This window comes from Apodemus sylvaticus, chromosome 11, assembly GCF_947179515.1.
Source record: "Apodemus sylvaticus chromosome 11, mApoSyl1.1, whole genome shotgun sequence".
NCBI lineage: Eukaryota > Metazoa > Chordata > Mammalia > Rodentia > Muridae > Apodemus > Apodemus sylvaticus.
In genome coordinates this window covers 27,482,280-27,500,423 of record NC_067482.1, presented here as the reverse complement: position 1 = coordinate 27,500,423, position 18,144 = coordinate 27,482,280, and positions in this window count along the sequence as shown.

Below are 18,144 nucleotides of genomic sequence, written 5' to 3'. Positions count from 1 at the left end.
ATTATTGAAGGTTTTACACTGAGTGAAAAAGAAAACCAATTAGATACTGACAATGACATGAGAGAGATTTTGGGTTTATGTAATCAGATTTTAAAAGGAACAATGAGTGACTTCAGGCATGCTCAGCAAAAGAGAAAAAAAAATAAAGCCACATTAGGTAGAAATACAACCAAGGGTTAGGATAACTACGTAAAATATCAAATAGGACATTTCCATCTGAATAGTACACTAAGTTGAAACAAACTTCATCTGATGACCTAAGAACTAGAAGCTGGAGTCAGTGTAAGCTAGAAAATAGAAAATAGAAAATAGACCAATAAATTTATGTGCATTAATCAAAACATTGAAGCTAGAAATAAGGCAAATTAAGGCTAAAAGATGGATGGGATAATGATAAAACATACAGCAGTATCAATTTTTGTTTTGTGATAATCATACAAGGAAGAAAAGACGAATTTCCACGTAGGGGAAGAAACTGTATTTCACATTATCTTACAGAAGACCTAAGTCTTTAATAGTACAATATCTAGTAAATGCAAAGAACTCACAAAACAAAAGAAAGTTAAGAGCTGAATTAATTAAACAATTAATTAATTAATTTAATTAACAACTAAAAAGTGACCAGTGGGTATGAGGACATGTTCAACCACAAATATCATGAGTTCCTGTAGATGGCAAATATGTGCACAGAAATGGTCATTATCATTAGTAATTAAGAAATGTAAAATTGTATAGGGGATAAAAGAATAGTGGCTTAACCTGTGATAAACATGTCTTTCATCTCAGCACTGGGAAGGCATTGGCTGGTAGATCTCTGTGAGTTTGAGTCCAGCCTGGGCTACAAAGATAGAAACTATCTCCAAAAGAAAGAAAGAAGGAAGGAAGGAAGGAAGGAAGGAAGGAAGGAAGGAAGGAAGGAAGGAAGGAAGGGAGGGAGGGAGGGAGGGAGGGAGGGAGGGAGGGAGGGAGGGAGGAAGGAAGGAAACAAAGAAAGAAAGAAAGAAAAAGAAAAAAGGAAAGAAAGAAGGATGGAAGGAAAGAAATAAGAGAGAGAGGGAGAGAGGGGGAGAGGGAGGCATCTCTAGATGCTAATAAGGATGATAGGAAGAGAGAGAGAGAGAGAGAGAGAGAGAGAGAGAGAGAGAGAGAGAGAAGCATCTCTAGACACTAATGAGGATGATAGGAAATGCCATGATTTGTACATGGTCCAAATGTCATATGGCAGAATTACATGGAATGGAGTATTGCAATGTTTTAAAAACAAATAAACCAATTAACTGATAAAGTATGCAAACACTAAAACTGCAGATTTCTTGAGCTAGAAACCAATGATCCTGGGGTTTTACAGCACATCCCATGCCTATGTAATTGATGATGAATTTTGAGTTTCAGGTGAGCTCTGATGTTAGATAGATAGATGAATAGACAGACAGACAGGCAGGCAGACAGATAGATATCTTTAAGTTTATCCAAAAGCTATGAACACTTTTCTAGTTACAGTCCTCCTTCAAGTAAGTCAGATGACAGAACCCATTTGTCCTTCATCAGGTAACTATTTTTGACCTGAATAATAAGATGCAAGTCTTTGATAGATATGCCTTAAAAAGTCCAATGCAACTGATTTATAATGGTGAACAAAAATTGGGAATTATGGTATTTTGAGTCAAGGGGAAGTTTGGGTGGCTCAAAGAGCAAGATCTGATATACTCGTGGTAATGAGCACTTCTGGTTTGGATAACAAAGTCAATGCAAGATTTTCATACTCTTATAGCTCTACTAGAGTGCTATTGGAGCGACTTTTTAAAATAAAAATGTATCACAGAACTGTGATAAACCTGTCATAACCTCAACATAGTGACTACTCCACATCTCAGAAAAAAGAAAAGAGAAAGGGCCAATGAACTGGCTTGTTCAGAAAGGGTGCTTGCCTCACAAACCTGCCAATATGATTTTGATGTAAAGATGTAAAGAAAAAAAAACATACGACTTTAAAAACTTTTCCTTTGACCTCTATCCTCATGCTATGGAAAACATTTACTCACACAAATATGCATCACATAGTAATGATATCTGAAGTATTAATAAGCTAAAAAGGAAAAAAAGAGAAACACAAAACACACAAAGTCTACTGTGGAAATTTGTCATAAAATGTTTAATATTTTTTTCTTTTTAGAGTTCATAAATAATTGAAATACCTCTTTAAATGTTAGCAATTTGACCATCAGCTGTAAAATATACTGTATTCAATCCAGGGCTTCCCATAGTTTATAAAAAACCATGTGTATTTAATATTTGAACTCACATATTCATTCTCACTCTCATATGGCTAACTATAAAAGTTATATTTTTTCCTACTCAGAACTACTTTGTCAAACTTCCAAAGTGTAAGTATTTATTTTTGTACTGACCATAAAATTGCACCCTGATAAATTTGAAATATCCAAAAAACATTAGTAGGTTAAAATAAACAACACTCTGTGTCTAGAAATTAGATTAATATCTAATTTCTAGAAATTAGATTTATATCTCTGATATGTTGTTAACTGACAAACTTTATATATGAAGCTTCAAATCATGGTTCTATTAGATTCAAATTCTCTTAGATATAGATCATTATTATTATCTGTGGCGGTTTGAATGAGTTGTTTTCCATGTCTTGCCATTTAGAAATCCATTCTTCATTTGTTGGAGCTGCTGCTTGTGGATGCTCAAAAGGTATTGTCTTGTGGGACTAAATTACTGGGCAGTGTGGAGACTTGGGGGTATCGAAAAGTAAACACTATTCCAGCTAGACATTTCAGTCTCCTACTTGTGAGTTAAGAAGCAAGCTCTCAGTCTAATGTTCCAGCTACTACAGTTCACCTCATGTTGGGGATGGACTCTGATCCCTCTGTAAATACCGATAAACCCTCGCTTTTCCACACCATAAAAGATATATAAGAATCCAGATAATATAGAGTAGTAGCTGTTAGCTTTGATTCTGATTAGACTGGCATTCAGTCAGCTTAATAATAGATATCCCAAATAAGCAAACAGAATGCTTTATCTGATGAATAAAAAGACTGTGAATAAAAAAAAATTAATATTCATATGAACTTGACACTGAAGACAAGTTATTCTATGATTCATTACTTATCTGACTGAATATAGATGTTTGAAATTATTAATTGTTTATTTGTCCCTTTGAAGTCTAAGTCTTAAAAGATTACATTCCTTAGAGGTTTTTGTTAAAGCCAAGATTGCTGCTCTAAAGCTTGGGTGTGATGGTATGCAGTCCTCAGATAAAAATAATGACCTGATCTCTTAGTTTGTTTAGAAAGACACTTTTATTTATCACGTGGTTATTTTATAATTATAAGAAAATAGGCAAAGCAAGTCAACATTGTAGAGGAAAGGAGTAAAAGATTTCTTTCTGGATCATAGATAGAAAAAGGTCTCCTCAGCATGGTGCAGGCTTTAAAACAGTCCAGACTGTATCACATGGTGGTAGTGGCATGTGTACCTCTATGATCTCCGTTTTCATCCTCAAAAGGCCACCAGGAGTTTAATTAAACACTGCACTCTGATGCTCTGATGTAACACAATCAGCCTCAAATATCTGGACTTGAAAATCCTCAGTCATATTAAATTTCAATACTTTTATACCATGAATTTAACTCTGTAAAATATGAACGCATGTGTAGATTTAATTAGTAAGTAGTCTTGAAGGTAGGGTTGGCAAACCACAGTCAACCCACAGCAGGAATGTTACTTTAGTGGGGGGGAGGTAGTTAACACATGTAGGTGGCATATTCACATAAAATACATTTGACAAGTGTTTTCCACACTTCCTACTGACTCGTGAAGTGTGTGTTACATATCCCATTAGCACCAAACCTCTTTCCAATATTCTCTAGAACATTCTCATTAGTTTACTAAAGACCTCTAAACCAAATCCTGTTTTCCTGGAGAAATGACCAGAAGCTTTTCTACTTTTTTCCATTTTCAGCAACATTGAAGGAAGTCTTACTGTCTTGAACATTTTAGATATTTTTTTTCTGTCAGCATAATCAGGTAGCATTAAGACTTCATTCTATATAATTCAGTTGCTCATTGAGTACATATTCCACAGCAATGGATTCCTGGGATAATACAACTATTAATCACAATGGTCTCTATATATTTATAAAATCTCTGGTTTTTTAAAGACTATTAGGCAGTTGCATTTTTTTTTTGTCAGAAACACCTCATTAATATAGCGGCTCAATACATGTCTTATCAGACTTAAATTCTCAGGAATATGTAATCAAGCTGAGGATAATTCTTGAGAGGTAAGACTTAAAGCTCACTAGGATTGCACAATAAGTTCTGAGCAAAGTATCATTTAAATATTTTCTCATCAAACATGAGACAAAATGGTTTTGATACCACACCATATGTTTATTTTCCAAGAAATTATTTTCAGTAAAAGAGCTACAATTGGAAATATTCTTTAAGTGCTTTAACAATCGCTTTAAAGGGTCTTCTAGAGTACTTGGAGCAGCTTGTGATCCTACTAACAATGAAGGATGGTTTCCTTTTCCCATCATTCCCACCAAAATTGTTTTTCTTGATTTTAGGATTATGATTAAGGTAAAAGGAAATTTCAAAGTTGTTGTAATTTGCATTACCATTTTGTTATGGATGTTGAATGCTTTTTGAAATATTTGAAATGCATTATTTATTTTTCTGATGAGAACTCTATGCTCACATCCAGAGTCTATTTTTAAAATTCAGTTGCTGGTTTTCTTGACTTTTTGTCTTTTATGTTCTTTATATATTCTATACATGGCATTCCTATCTGATGCACAGAGAGAAAAGATGGGACATATTTTAAAAACACAACTGATAGTTTATTTCTCCTACACAAAATTAGTGTTATTAGATCCCATTTGTTAATTGTTGGGCTTAATTCTTGGGCGCATTGTTTCCTATCCAGAACTTTCTTACTAAATCTATATCTCGAAACTTGCTGCTGACACTTTTTTTTTCAGTTGAAAGCATTGCATGTTTCACAGTGAAATTTGGTTCATTTGCAGTCTGTGTTTGTTCTGGATGATAGATCAAGGTTTATTTTCAGACTTTTATACTGTGGATATTCAGGTTTCTCGTATCATTTGAATGCTATCTTTCTTGGCCACGGATTTCAGGATCTTTATTAAATATCAGATGCCTGGATAAATGAATTCATGTTTGTGTTATCTATATTGCTTCATTGATCTGTAAGCCTCTTGGTGTTCTAGTACCATGCTATCTGTATTGGTATAGATCTGTGATGTTACAAGAAATCTGTAATGATATTCTTTACAGTACTATTCTGTTAGCTCAGGCTTGCTTTGGCTATCTGTGGTTGTTGTGGTTCCATATACATTTTAGGATAGTTTTCTATTTATGTGAAAGATTATTTTGAGATTTTCATTGGAACTGCATTAAGTCTGTATGTGGCTCTTGGTGGAATGGTCATATTCTCAATATTAATTCTACCACAGACCTTAGAGTAATTCTTGCCAATTTAGGAAACCATTATGTCTAATGGCATTCTACACAATTATGTTGATACACACATAAGTTTAGCTCTTACTCCTCATCAAATTAGCTTCTTTCTGCAGTAGCCAATGACCATTACAAACATTCATAATTGATCAAACTATCAAGAATGAATGACTGTGGGGTGATCAGAGTTAACTGTTAACATCTACAACCCAATCTCTTAATGAGAATATCATGAAAGACAGGGCCAAAGAACGTAGGTAAAGAACCATGACATCTATATTACAAAGAAGCTGCATCCATGAGCACTCAAAATTTAGTTGCATAAACAAGAACTGAAAAATAGCAATGCCAATTTTCACACTATCATTTTTAGGGGAATTATCACCAGGCCTGGCCCTGGATGAAGAACAAACTACAGGATATTAATAACTGCCTAAAGCAGGAGAACCAGTCTTGTCCAGAACTGATGAGCCCTGATAGACTTTTCAATCTGAAGGTGTTAGTCCTAAATACATTTGCATATGAACAACAATAATTGAACTCCACAAGGTTATATGTGTGTATGTGTGTGTGTGTGTTTGTATGTATAATGTGTGGGTGTGCCACTGCTCTGCTTTATAAAAAAAGAAAGAAAGAACCCAGATATGTTTGTCAGAGGTGTGGTATGGTGAGGTTGAAGGGGGCGCCTCTGCAGGACCATGATGAGGTACCTCTTCCTCCTGAGGTACCAGCCATAAGAGAGATAGAGTATGGAATAGAGTTTATTTAGGGCATGAGAAGGGAAGTTGAGGAGGGCGTAGGGATAGAGAAAGGCAGAGAGAGAGAGAGAGAGAGAGAGAGAGAGAGAGAGAGAGAGAGAGAGAGAACACATGGAGAGAGAGGAAATGAGGAGAGACAGGAAAGAGAATGTAAGAGGGCAAGAGTGTAAGAGAAATTCTAATACATGGGGTTGTGAATGGTGGATTACCTTGAACTCTAAGAAAGAATGCTGGGCAGAATGAGATCAGGACTATACTGGTTGCATAATAAGACCTTGTTTTAAAGCAGACAACAACAAAACTTCACAAACATAGCCCATACATTATTTCTTAATCATAATGCAATAAATGAAACTAATAACAATTAAACATTAAGTCATCCTCTCTGCAACACAAATTACTTTAGTAAGTTCATCGGTGCTTATTATTATTTCTTAGTTTATCAGCTCTGTGTAGTGTAAAGGTTTTAGTTTCCTGTCTTAGCAAAGTGCAAAGAGAAATCAAGACATTTGAAAGTAAGGTCAAGGATTTCATTATAGATGAAAAAAATTATTAGAGCTCAGAAGATAAGCATCATGCTGTGTTTTTGTTTTATTTTCACTAATTTGTTTTCTGAAATGGGTCATACTCTTCCCCTCAGCTATTTGGAAAATAACTGCAATTATACTTCCTTTTTGTTCTAAAGCTGCCAACAAATTAGACACATTAAGATGCAATTTCACCATTGCATATTTTGAGTGATTTATAAACTCATCTTTCATTTTAAGTAGTGAATTTCACTTGCAAAATAATGAAGATCACATGTTAAGACAATGGCTCTATCATTTTTAATTTGTTTTATGCTCGTGTTTACTTTGGTCAATGTCATTTAAAATCCAAATCTAGAAGTGAGTCATTTATAATTGAATAACGTATGCTTTATTTCCACTCTTGGATGAGAAGGTCTACATAAACCTTGTAACATTATGGAATGAAAAACATTAGTACAGCATGAGGGAAAACAGCAAGCAAATAAACTACTGGCAAAACAGCTTTCAGTCAAGTCTGACAGCTTCTGCTGGGTTGTCCCAGAGATTACTTTCGCCAGCTCTGCCCCAATTCATGTATAGTTTACCTAACTGTTGTTATTTCTGCTTAAAATACAGAATATATAGTTATTAACATGGATTTACGTAGTAAAGCAGTAAAAACAATGAATTTAAAATTAAATTTTGGTGAATTTGAAATCCTTAAATTAATGAAATATGCCTAACAAAAATATCTATAAATATATCTTTAAATATTTATTAAATAAATTTAATATACTACTGTCTATAAAGTAGAAACATAGCAACTTACAGAATAAATAGCAAAAGGTTATAATAGAGCCTTTCTGAGAAGCATGAAAATGATCCAAACCAACACAATAGATGCCTTTTTCTTTTAAATTCTAGTGAAGACATACGTTTGAGTCACATGATTAATTTTAAGACTAGCTCAAACCTGGTTCAAAAACCTATTTAAGCCTGTGAGACTAGTGCTTGAAAGCTGCTAGATAGCTCTATGTTTAAACACATTTGGAGGCTTAGAGAATATTTGTGTTATAGTAGTAGTTCCTAGATGCTGAGCCCCTTTGACACTTTCGTTTTGTCTCCTCATGTGGCAGGAGCGGCTTGTCTTGTCTTCTAAATAAATTCCATTAAGCCCACTCAAACTGTTATTCACACATGAAACAATCACGGGGACCCTACCTGTGGTATTCTTCCTTTACAAGTTATCATTATCGTAATAACAATTTGGAGTGCCATAAAGATTTTTACCACAAAATGTGTTTCAACAGTAAATGCCTGAAAAACAAACAAACAAAAAAGACCAAAAACAAAAACAAAATACTCATGAAGGTTCTGCATGCACAATATTTGCACACCCAACTCTTTCGCTGGACCTGGTCATCTAACAGTAGTCTTTCCACTGCACCGATCCTCAGGCTTTCATTGGATTCTCCTGAGACTGCCCCAAAACAAACAAACAAACAAACAACAACAAAAACCCCAAGAATCTCCCCTTAACTTGCAGCAGGCCAGAACTAGAGGCAGTCCTACACCAATCTGGACTACTTAGGAAGACATTAAACTTTTAAGGAACTAAGTACATAGAAATTAATAAACCTCTATTATGCTTGCCTAGAATGCCTGGAACTTTCAATTCAATTCACAGCATTAAATATATGATGAAATTAAAATTTTGCTTTTTAGTTTTTATACGATTTTATTTGAAAACAGTTTTCTGTTAAATTGTTTTATTTGCATTCCAAATGTTGCCCTCCTCCCTGTCCATCCTTCAAGAGTTCTTCACCTTTAAAAACTAAATATTAATGCAATAACATTATTAGGACAAATAGTTGAATTCTTACATAATTAAAGAAACTAATACGTATACTTATACTGATTTATATTTGGGAATACAAAGTACAAAAGCTGTTATTTTGACAACTACTGAAAGAGATAATGTCAGAGAGAAATGAATAAACTTTCATGTTTTCTTTAAGTTAATGAGGTCTATATATTCAAAATACAATAGAAACTTTAATATGTTCAATGCTGTATCCATGGCGACAACAACAAATAGAATAGCTAATGACTATACACAAACAAAGTTAGGAAGGAAGAAAATGTTTGCACAAAACAAACATCAGATTAAACGAAGTTGTTTATAGTCAGTGTGGCTACTTTACTGAGTAAATAAAATTGGTCGTGTGGAAATGGCAGTGCTGGTCTTTGGAATCGCCACCTTATGGACAACCAAGTGGAGACATTTGTGATGTTCATAACCTGAAAGATGTGGGATTTTCAGGATTCTGTTTGTTTTTGTTTGTTTGTTTGTTTGTTTGTTTTCGAGATAGGGTTTTTCTGTGTAGCCCTGGCTGTCCTGGAACTTACTCTATAGACCAGGCTGTCCTCGAACTCAGAAATCCTCCTGCCTCTGCCTCCCAAGTGCTGGGATTAAAGGCATGGGCCACCGCTGCCCTGCAGGATTCTGTTTTTGTTCCTCTGGATTCCAGTTCATTTCTAAAAAAAAAAAGAAAGAAAAGAAAAAAAAAACAGAAAGAAAAATCTTGGAGTATGGGAGTAGAGGAAAGGCTCAGTGGTGAAAAGAACTTGGCTTTCTGTTTTTCCTGAGTAACCTGGAGTAACCTGGTGCCCAGATCTCTTACCAGTCTACTCATATCTGTTTTTAACTTCAGCTCAAGGTATCTGGCATTCTATGGCCTCTGTGAAGCCCTGCACACACGTGATGCAGATTAACTAACATAAGAAGACACCCTTATGAATAAATAAAAATTAATACATATTTTTGAAAAAAAATAAATCCTAGAGATTGACAAGAAGCTACTATGTTCCTTGGCTCCATCAAAACAAGCATAGCAATATTTCTCCGATGCAGCTATCAGGTCACTTGTTGCCTTTGTCCAATTCATTGCTTTAGTTTGAGTTATAGTTATTAATCCAGAATATGTATTAATCCAGAAAATATATTATTTTTGTTTATTGTGTATAGAACTCTTACAAAAGTCCATTTTTGTGCCAGTATATACTTGTAACTGCCCGCAGTTGCATCAAATGGGTTACCTGGAAGGGAACCTGGGGATGTATGGGAAGGCGGCAAAAAAGTGATGGAGACCAAGACAACACCTTCCATTCAAGGTCTCAAAGTTTAATGAAGGACTCCCAATATATATAGGCAGAGGGAAAGTCTGGAAGCTTCTCAGCAGAGCCAGTTCAGTTGCTCTCCAGGTGGTGAGTGTTTCTCAGGAAACTGCAGGTCCTTGAAGAACAATGGGCTTCACCTTGGTCTGAGCACTCCACCCTGGGTGGAGGAGATCATGGCTAACACAGGAGTTCCCGCTCAAAGGCTAGGAGAGGAACTTCCCATTGGTCGATGTCAAGTTCCTGCCAGGTGGCATGGCACCTCAGTAAGGCTCTCTACATATACTGTATGTTGTAAACAGTCTTCCCAGCCTGCGCTGTTTTCCTTTGTCATCCTCCCACATCCTATTTGCTGTAGCATTCCCTTGGATCCACTTCTGTATTCATGTTGCAGGTGCATATATAATTTTCTGAATCATCTAAAATTTAAGAATGACAAAGAAAAGAAAGTATCTTTCTGACACTGGCTTAATTTAGTTAATGTGAACATCTCAACTTCCATCTATGGAAATACCTTATTTTCATTTTCGATACTTATAGATAAGTAGATTTGTAAATAATTTACAATAAATTCTCTAGCAAACATGTTCTTGCACTCATGTTTCAAACAGAGGCTAGCTTTCCTTTTATTTTGCATTTTCTTTTTCTTTATTAGATATATTCTTTATTTACATTTCAAATGATTTCCCCTTTCCTGCCCCCCCCACCAAAAGTCCCATAAATCATCTCCCTTCCCCCTGTTCTACAATCAACCCCCTCCTGCTTCCCTGTCCTGGTATTCCCCTATGCTGCTGCTGCATCCAGCCTTTCCAGGACCAGGGGCCTCTCCTCCCTTTGATGTCCAATAAGGCCATTCTCTGCTGATAGGCTAGCTTTCTAATGATTTTGCTTTAACATGATACATTCTAAACTTCTGGCCATGAGTGGACATATTGTGACATATCATCACTTTGTACACTACCTGTGCTCCCTTGGTAATCAGAATAGACAATCCTAAATGTTCTGTCTATAGGAATCTCATAATTCCAATGCTGCCCAGAGTGTGGAACTTAATTCCAAGAAAGCAATTAACATTTATTTTTATTTCATTATGATATGGAGGAAGCCAATGAGATTCAGAAGTTATAGAACACCAAAGAGGATTTGGTGACTTCCCTCAAACTATTTATGCTTTCTAGAGATTGAATTCAGATTGCCAAACTTGAGCAGCAAGTATACTTACCCACTGAGACATCTTGTAGCCCCCTGGGAGTTTTAGAGGCAGCACTTTACATTGCAGTAGGTTTCTTGGTCAGTAAGTAGTATGTGGTTGGAGATATATATATACTCCCCAAATCTAAAGTTCTGTATCTAAATCTTTTCACAAAAATATAACCGTAGTGTCTTTCTTTATGTGTGTTTGTTTTCTTGCTTGCTTCCTTTTGTTAGTTTTTCAGGAATGATCACTCGCTTCTGTAGCTCTGGCTGTCCTGCTCCTTATATAGACCACGTTGACTTTGAACTCACAGATCCATCTGCCTCTGCACTGCTCCCCTCCCCCACACCACATGCTGGTAATAAAGATGTGTGCTGCCCTGCCTGGCTCACCTTTCAGTGTTATGAAAGAAGTATGCTTTATTTTTATAAATATAAATTTGACCCATATATCAGGTGACAAAATAAACTGAGATCTCAAGGGAAGGTTTAATTACCCTAGAATATCACTCCACTCTTTTATGAGTATAGAGAATTTTGTCTCACCATTTTGATTGATGTTGACATGACTGAAGCTGTCTTCTCTTAGGACTAATGTGAGAAAAAGTAAGCTTTAAGGAGGTGTATTCATTGTGTATCTGTCTACAAATTAAAAATAAAAATAAAAATTCCCGAAGGCTCAAAATTATCCCTGAAATTTGCAACAAAAGAATGGTGGTCTTTATTATCCATTTGTTTTTTTTAAAGATATTCAGATGAAGATGTATGCAATATATCTGGACTGTAAAAGGACAGTCATATTTTTTTTTCTGATACAGGCAGTCTTTTGAGGTCTTAGCTGTATAAAATGACAGCATGCTTGATATGGCAAAGAATTAAAACTATAATGAAGTAATATGAAACAATCTCAAATTACAAGCTACTTAATTATAAATTTCCTGTCATCTGAATTCCTGTCTTTACTTTCATTTCTTTAAATGTCTGTCATGTATATGCACCCCACACAGGGGTTTCAGTATGTATAAAATAAAGCATCTCCTTACCTTAGATTTATATCCATAGCCTGATTATTGATCCCATCACCCAAAGTCATTTTATTCACCAAACTACAAAGATAGTAACTTCCCAAAATAATTCTTTCTTACTTCATAAATTGTAATGTATATTAAATGCTCCCATTTTAATGTCAAAGTTCCCTATGCTCTGATGATTATTAAGGAATGACATTTTAGTAGTGATGCATTTTGGGGCAGTTGCATCTGAGGTAAGCGGGTTGGGTTTTATACTTACAGATGGCCTCATCCTTTCCTTTTGTAGGATTTCCATGTGGAGAATCATAATGATTAAGTTAGCAGATGGACTAACATGTGATTTGCTTTTGGTTCAGTTGTATGCTTAGCCTTAGTTTAGCTCAGTCCTGACATTTAGAGATAAACCTTTATCTAAGGTGGAAGCTAGTTAACCAGATAGAATCCTTATGATCTTGATGTATCTTTTTGGTCCTTGTCTTTTAGAGGAATTGCTGAGAATTCTTGTTCTTCTCTTTCCTATCTCCTAGCAATGGTAAGTCAATGAATATTAACTTTGGTAAAGTCTTGGCTAGAAACCTTGGATGGAGTTTGAATAGTGACAGTGTGGTTTTGAAAAGACTTGGCCTTTATATCATAACCATTTACAGTTGAAACAATGTAGTCTTTCACCTTTACTGATTCCTCCATTGCCTGAACAATTGATGTGAGAATTTAATCATGTACACAATCTCTGAATTTTGAATTCCCTTCATCTCTTTTTCTGTCTCAAAAGAGATATGTCTTTCCTCTTTTGCTAGGTCACTCTCTTTTACTATTACATATCCCTGTCCCCCCCCTCTCTCTTTCTCTCTCTCTGCATCTTTCTATCATATATCTGTCTTTAAGTCTCACCATCTATTTACATCATCTGTAAATCTATCTTCTGTCTATGTATATCTAACATCTTTCTACTTATATATCTATCTACCCATTCATGTATGTTTGTATGTATCTGTCATCTTTATCATCTGTCTGTTTATCTATCTATTTATCTATTTATCATTTCAGCCTCTTAATGTTTGAGAATTTAATCATGTACTCCATCTGTAAATTTTGATTTGGGGTGTCCCATTCATCTCTGTCTTGATCCTTTTAAAATATCTTTTATATCTCTCTTTTTCTGTTATCTATCATCTGTCTCTCATCTGTCTGTCTGTCTATGGGTATGGTGGTATGCATGGCTATAAGCATATTCAGATTTCTGCTGTGACCACTGACCCATCTTCATAGGTACCAATTTCCACTTACTTATCTGGTATGCCAGTTGGAGTAAATTCACTAATATGTCAGAGCCATCCTTGTGGCCACCTGCTTCAACAATTAAGGTTTCTGTTTTTTGGTGGAAATAGAGTAATATTCTTACTGTTCAGTATCTGAGCATATATTGTATGCCTATTTTGTTGATGTTTCTTTCTCTAGTTTGATACAGAATTAGAAACATATTGCCATTCCTTTTCCTCTTCTCTATATCCACCTGGATTAAATTATGCCAAAGAATACAAGAGGAATAAGTGTTTTTCCAATATCTGGATCTGCAGGTATTACATATACTAGAAAGCCAAATGTAACTTTTACTAACTTGTCAGCTCCCCAGCTGATCTCATCTCCTAAGAAAAGCAAGGCTTATTAATCAAAACATAATGTAGAATTTTTCTTATTCATAATGACTATTTCAATGCTCAGTAAAATCAAACACACTAATAAATAACACAAGTATGCAAAAATAATGGTTATACTCTTTTTTTTTTTTTTTGGTTTTGCTTTTTTTGAGACAGGGTTTCTCCGTATAGCCCTGGGTGTCCTGGAACTCACTCTGTAGACCAGGCTGGCCTCGAACTCAGAAATCCACCTGCCTCTGACTCCCAGAGTGCTGGGATTACAGGCGTGCACCACTACCACCCGGCTCTGGTTACACACTTTTTTAAAGTGCAGTTTTCCAAAACATAATCCATACATCAAATGAGGTACAAGAAGAACGGAGGAGTGGCCCCTTGTTCTGGAAGGACTCAGTGTAGCAGCATAGGGCAAAATCAGAACGGGGAAGTGGGAAGGGGTGGGTGGGAGAGTAGGGGCAGGGAAGGGGGCTTATGGGACTTTCAGGGAGTGGAGGGCCAGAAAAGGGGAAATCATTTGAAATGTAAATAAAAAATATATCGAATAAAAAAAGGAACCAAAAAAGACTGAATTTTATACATTTTGATATGCCTCCCTCTGCCTGACTCTCCTCTAAATCCCTCCATCTTTCCACCTACACATATCTATGTTTTTTCTTACTCTATCTTCTTAGAAAGCAAATGAACATCATTAAAAATAAAATAATAAAAGAAAAGGATATAAACAAATAAACCTAAATAGGACAAAGCAAACAAAATAACAGAAAAACAAATAACAAAAGAAAAGGCACAATATATATATATATATATATATATATATAAATACAGAGATACATACATTGTCAAACATACAACTCTCATACAAACACAAAACTGGAAATCATAATAGTAAGATAATCACCTATAGGGTAAGAAAACATGAAAAAATAAAAAAATCCCAAACAAAACAAAACAGAAGAAAAACAAATTCTATAAATATCAGTGAGTTCATGTTGTGTTAACCACATGCTGCTGTGAACAGAGCTTGCATTTAAGAGTGGTTAATACACCAGTGAAAGATATCACTAGAGAAAAACTGTTTTTTTATTTGTGAGTGGTAGTCAATTGGAAATGTCTTGTGCCCTAGAAGAGTTTGTGCGAAAAGTTTTCTGTTTTGTTTTGTTGCTGTTTTTGGTTTTGGTTTTCCGCCTGTCCCTGTCTCTATTGGAACAGTATGTTCTACAATGAATGAGACCACTGTGTCTTCTCCCATAGCTTCATTTCTTTTTCTTTTTTAAAAAAAAATTATTTATTTTATGTATGTGAGTACACTATCACTGTCATCGGTCACATCAGATCCCATTACAGGTGGTTGTGAGCTATCATGTGGTTGCTGGGAATTGAACTCAGCACCACTGGAAGAGCAGTTAGTGCTATTAACCACTGAGCCATTAACTTTATTTCAAAGATTAAAACAACAGCCATTTACTCTTGCTGTTTTCCAGCTGCAGTTGAGATGGGAAATGCATGGATAAGGATTGATTCTACTTAGAGACTGTTTCTAAAATTTGGGTGCTTGGATCGGCAGCAAGCATATCATTACATCACCCTTGGTTGCCTTTCTAGATAGTAAAACTATGCTGTCCCATTTCCTAAGACTTTTTTCTAACTGAAAGTGTCTGTGTACCAATATTCTCAAGTCATAATGTAAAATGCAGAAACGTTAGCCAGTGTACAATCAATGTGATTTGCACTCACAGAGAAGTGCTCTTGAATGTCATAGAACCTTCAGTCCTATTCATCAAAAAGAAGTAGCTGCCCAATTCCTATTGCTGTATTAAATTTGAGTCCAAATTTCAAGATGCAAAGCAGACAGTCAATGGTCCCTGCAACAACAATACCAATAAAATCTGCCACTGATTGAATTGCTGAAGGAATCAATTTCTCTCCCCTCCACTTGTTCGACTCTATTAGCTTATGTAGAAAAATAGCTAATGCTGTTGTGTATATTGGTGTAATTGTGTTTCTTGAATTAAAAGCCCCTTAAACAATTCTCTTAATCTTACTTTTTAAATTTCTCCTCAGTAATGCATGTTGCCTGGTTTGCATACTTTGTGAGCACATGATGCAATTAATTCAAAAAAGCTCTATTCCTCCAGGACTTTTGTCGTTTGTAATATGCAGTTTGAGACTGGAAATGTTTTTTTTTCCATGAGAATCATCGAGTCATACTTATAGTATTAAATCAATTCTTCCCTAATTTCTTCATAATTTCATTTTATCTCTAAATAAATGAATAACATCTTTATTCCACTTGAGTCAGAATCTTCTAATAAAGAGGACACACATATATTAAATACCATGGTTCACTTTAACCACTTTTACTATTGATCAGTTTATTAGACAAACAATAGATAGCTCTTTCCTGTGTGTTGAGAGATAAAGATATAATGACAGGTATTACAGGACAAATCAAACTAAGTATGAAAAAAATCTATGTTGGACTAATTCAATATGCTAATAATTGTGCTAACCACCAGAAGAAACTGGGAATTTTTAAGTAAAAACAGGAGTATTATCTTAAATGTTTTGCCTGTGTTCATATGAACTTATTTAATACAATAGGTTATTTTGTGATAGAAGTAAATTAAAAACAAATAATCAATTAATATGATGTATCAAATATCAATAATACTAAGAATATGATATAATCACTTTCAAAATCATGAAGAACTAATGTACTGTAACCTAGAGATCATACACGAATTCATAATACTTTATTTCCTTATGTTCCTTCAAACATGGAGTACATATCTATCATAAACTAAATAATAATCTACACATACATGATTTCCATATTTATTTTATAGTATAGGTAATATATGTACAATAATTTAGATTCATGGCCTAATTTAAATTTTCTGCAAGATATTATGCCTGAATATTTCATAAAATATAAAATGGTTTTAACTGCTTACATTATGCTTCTCTTTAAATATTAAGGACAAAAATTTTCAATATTTACATAGCTCTAACTAACATCCATATGTGGCTTCAATAATGATTATGTTTTATGAGTCAGCTGAAAAATGGAGGGACCAGATTAAAAATAGTGTCTATGCTAATATATATTTAGTATAGAACACATGTTCTATACTATATTTTAGCTATTATAAGAATTTATGCAAATCTATACATGAATATAAATTTCTAGATATATGATTAAATGAGAGAAGCAGGATTACTGATGTGCTGGCTTGATTTCTGTTTCTAATGAAAGGCTGTCACAGTCTGGGTCAGGTACCGTGGTAAAACACATTCCCTCTTAGAATAGTTGAGGTCAAGTATTGAGGGTCTTCCTTTGGCATCTTCTGATTAAACACAGGGTATGTTCATCTGTCTTCTAGTTGCATTCATCTTATAAATCATACAATAAATGATCTAATTCTCACTTCTTTCCAAAGTTCCTATCTCTAAATGTTGCAGTCAGATTAAGTGTTCAGCCCCTCAATATTATTTTATTTTATTTTTTATTGGATATTTTCTTTATTTACATTTCAAATTATTTCCCCTTTCCAGGCCTCCCCTTCAAATAACCTCTCTCACACATACCCTCCCCTGCCTCTATAAGTGTTCTCCCTCACCTACCCACCCACTCCTGTCTTCCTGCCCTGGCATTTCCCTACACCAAGGCATCAAACACCCTCAGGCATAAGGTGCCTATCCTCCCACTAATGTCCAACAAGCCCATCTTCTGCCACATATATAGCCAGAGCCATGGGTCAATCCGTGTGAATTCTTTGGTTGGTGGTCTAGTCCCCAGGAGCTCCAGGTGGTCTGCACTGTTGACAATGTTGCTTCTTCCATCAGGCTGTAAATCCATTCAGCTCCTTAAATTCCTTCTCCAACTCCTCCATCAGGGATTCGGAGCTCAGTATAATGGTTGGCTGCAAGCATCTGCCTCTGTATTTGTCAGGCTCTGGCAGAGCCTCTCAGGAGACAATCATATCAGGCTTCCATTAGCAAATACTCCCTAGCATCCACAATAGCATCCAGGTTTGGTGGCTGTATTTGGGATAGATCACAAGGTAGGGAAGTCTCTGCGTGGTCTTTCATTTAGTATCTGCTCCACCCATTGTCTCTGTTTCTCCTCCTGTGGGCATTTTGTTTCCCTTCTAAGAAGGACCAAAGCACCTACAATTTGGCCTTCCTTCTTAGGCTTCATATGATATGTGAATTGAATCTTGGGTATTCCAAACTTTTGGGCTAATATCCACTTATCATTGAGTACATACCATGTGTGTTCTTTTGTGACTGAGTTACCTCACTCAGG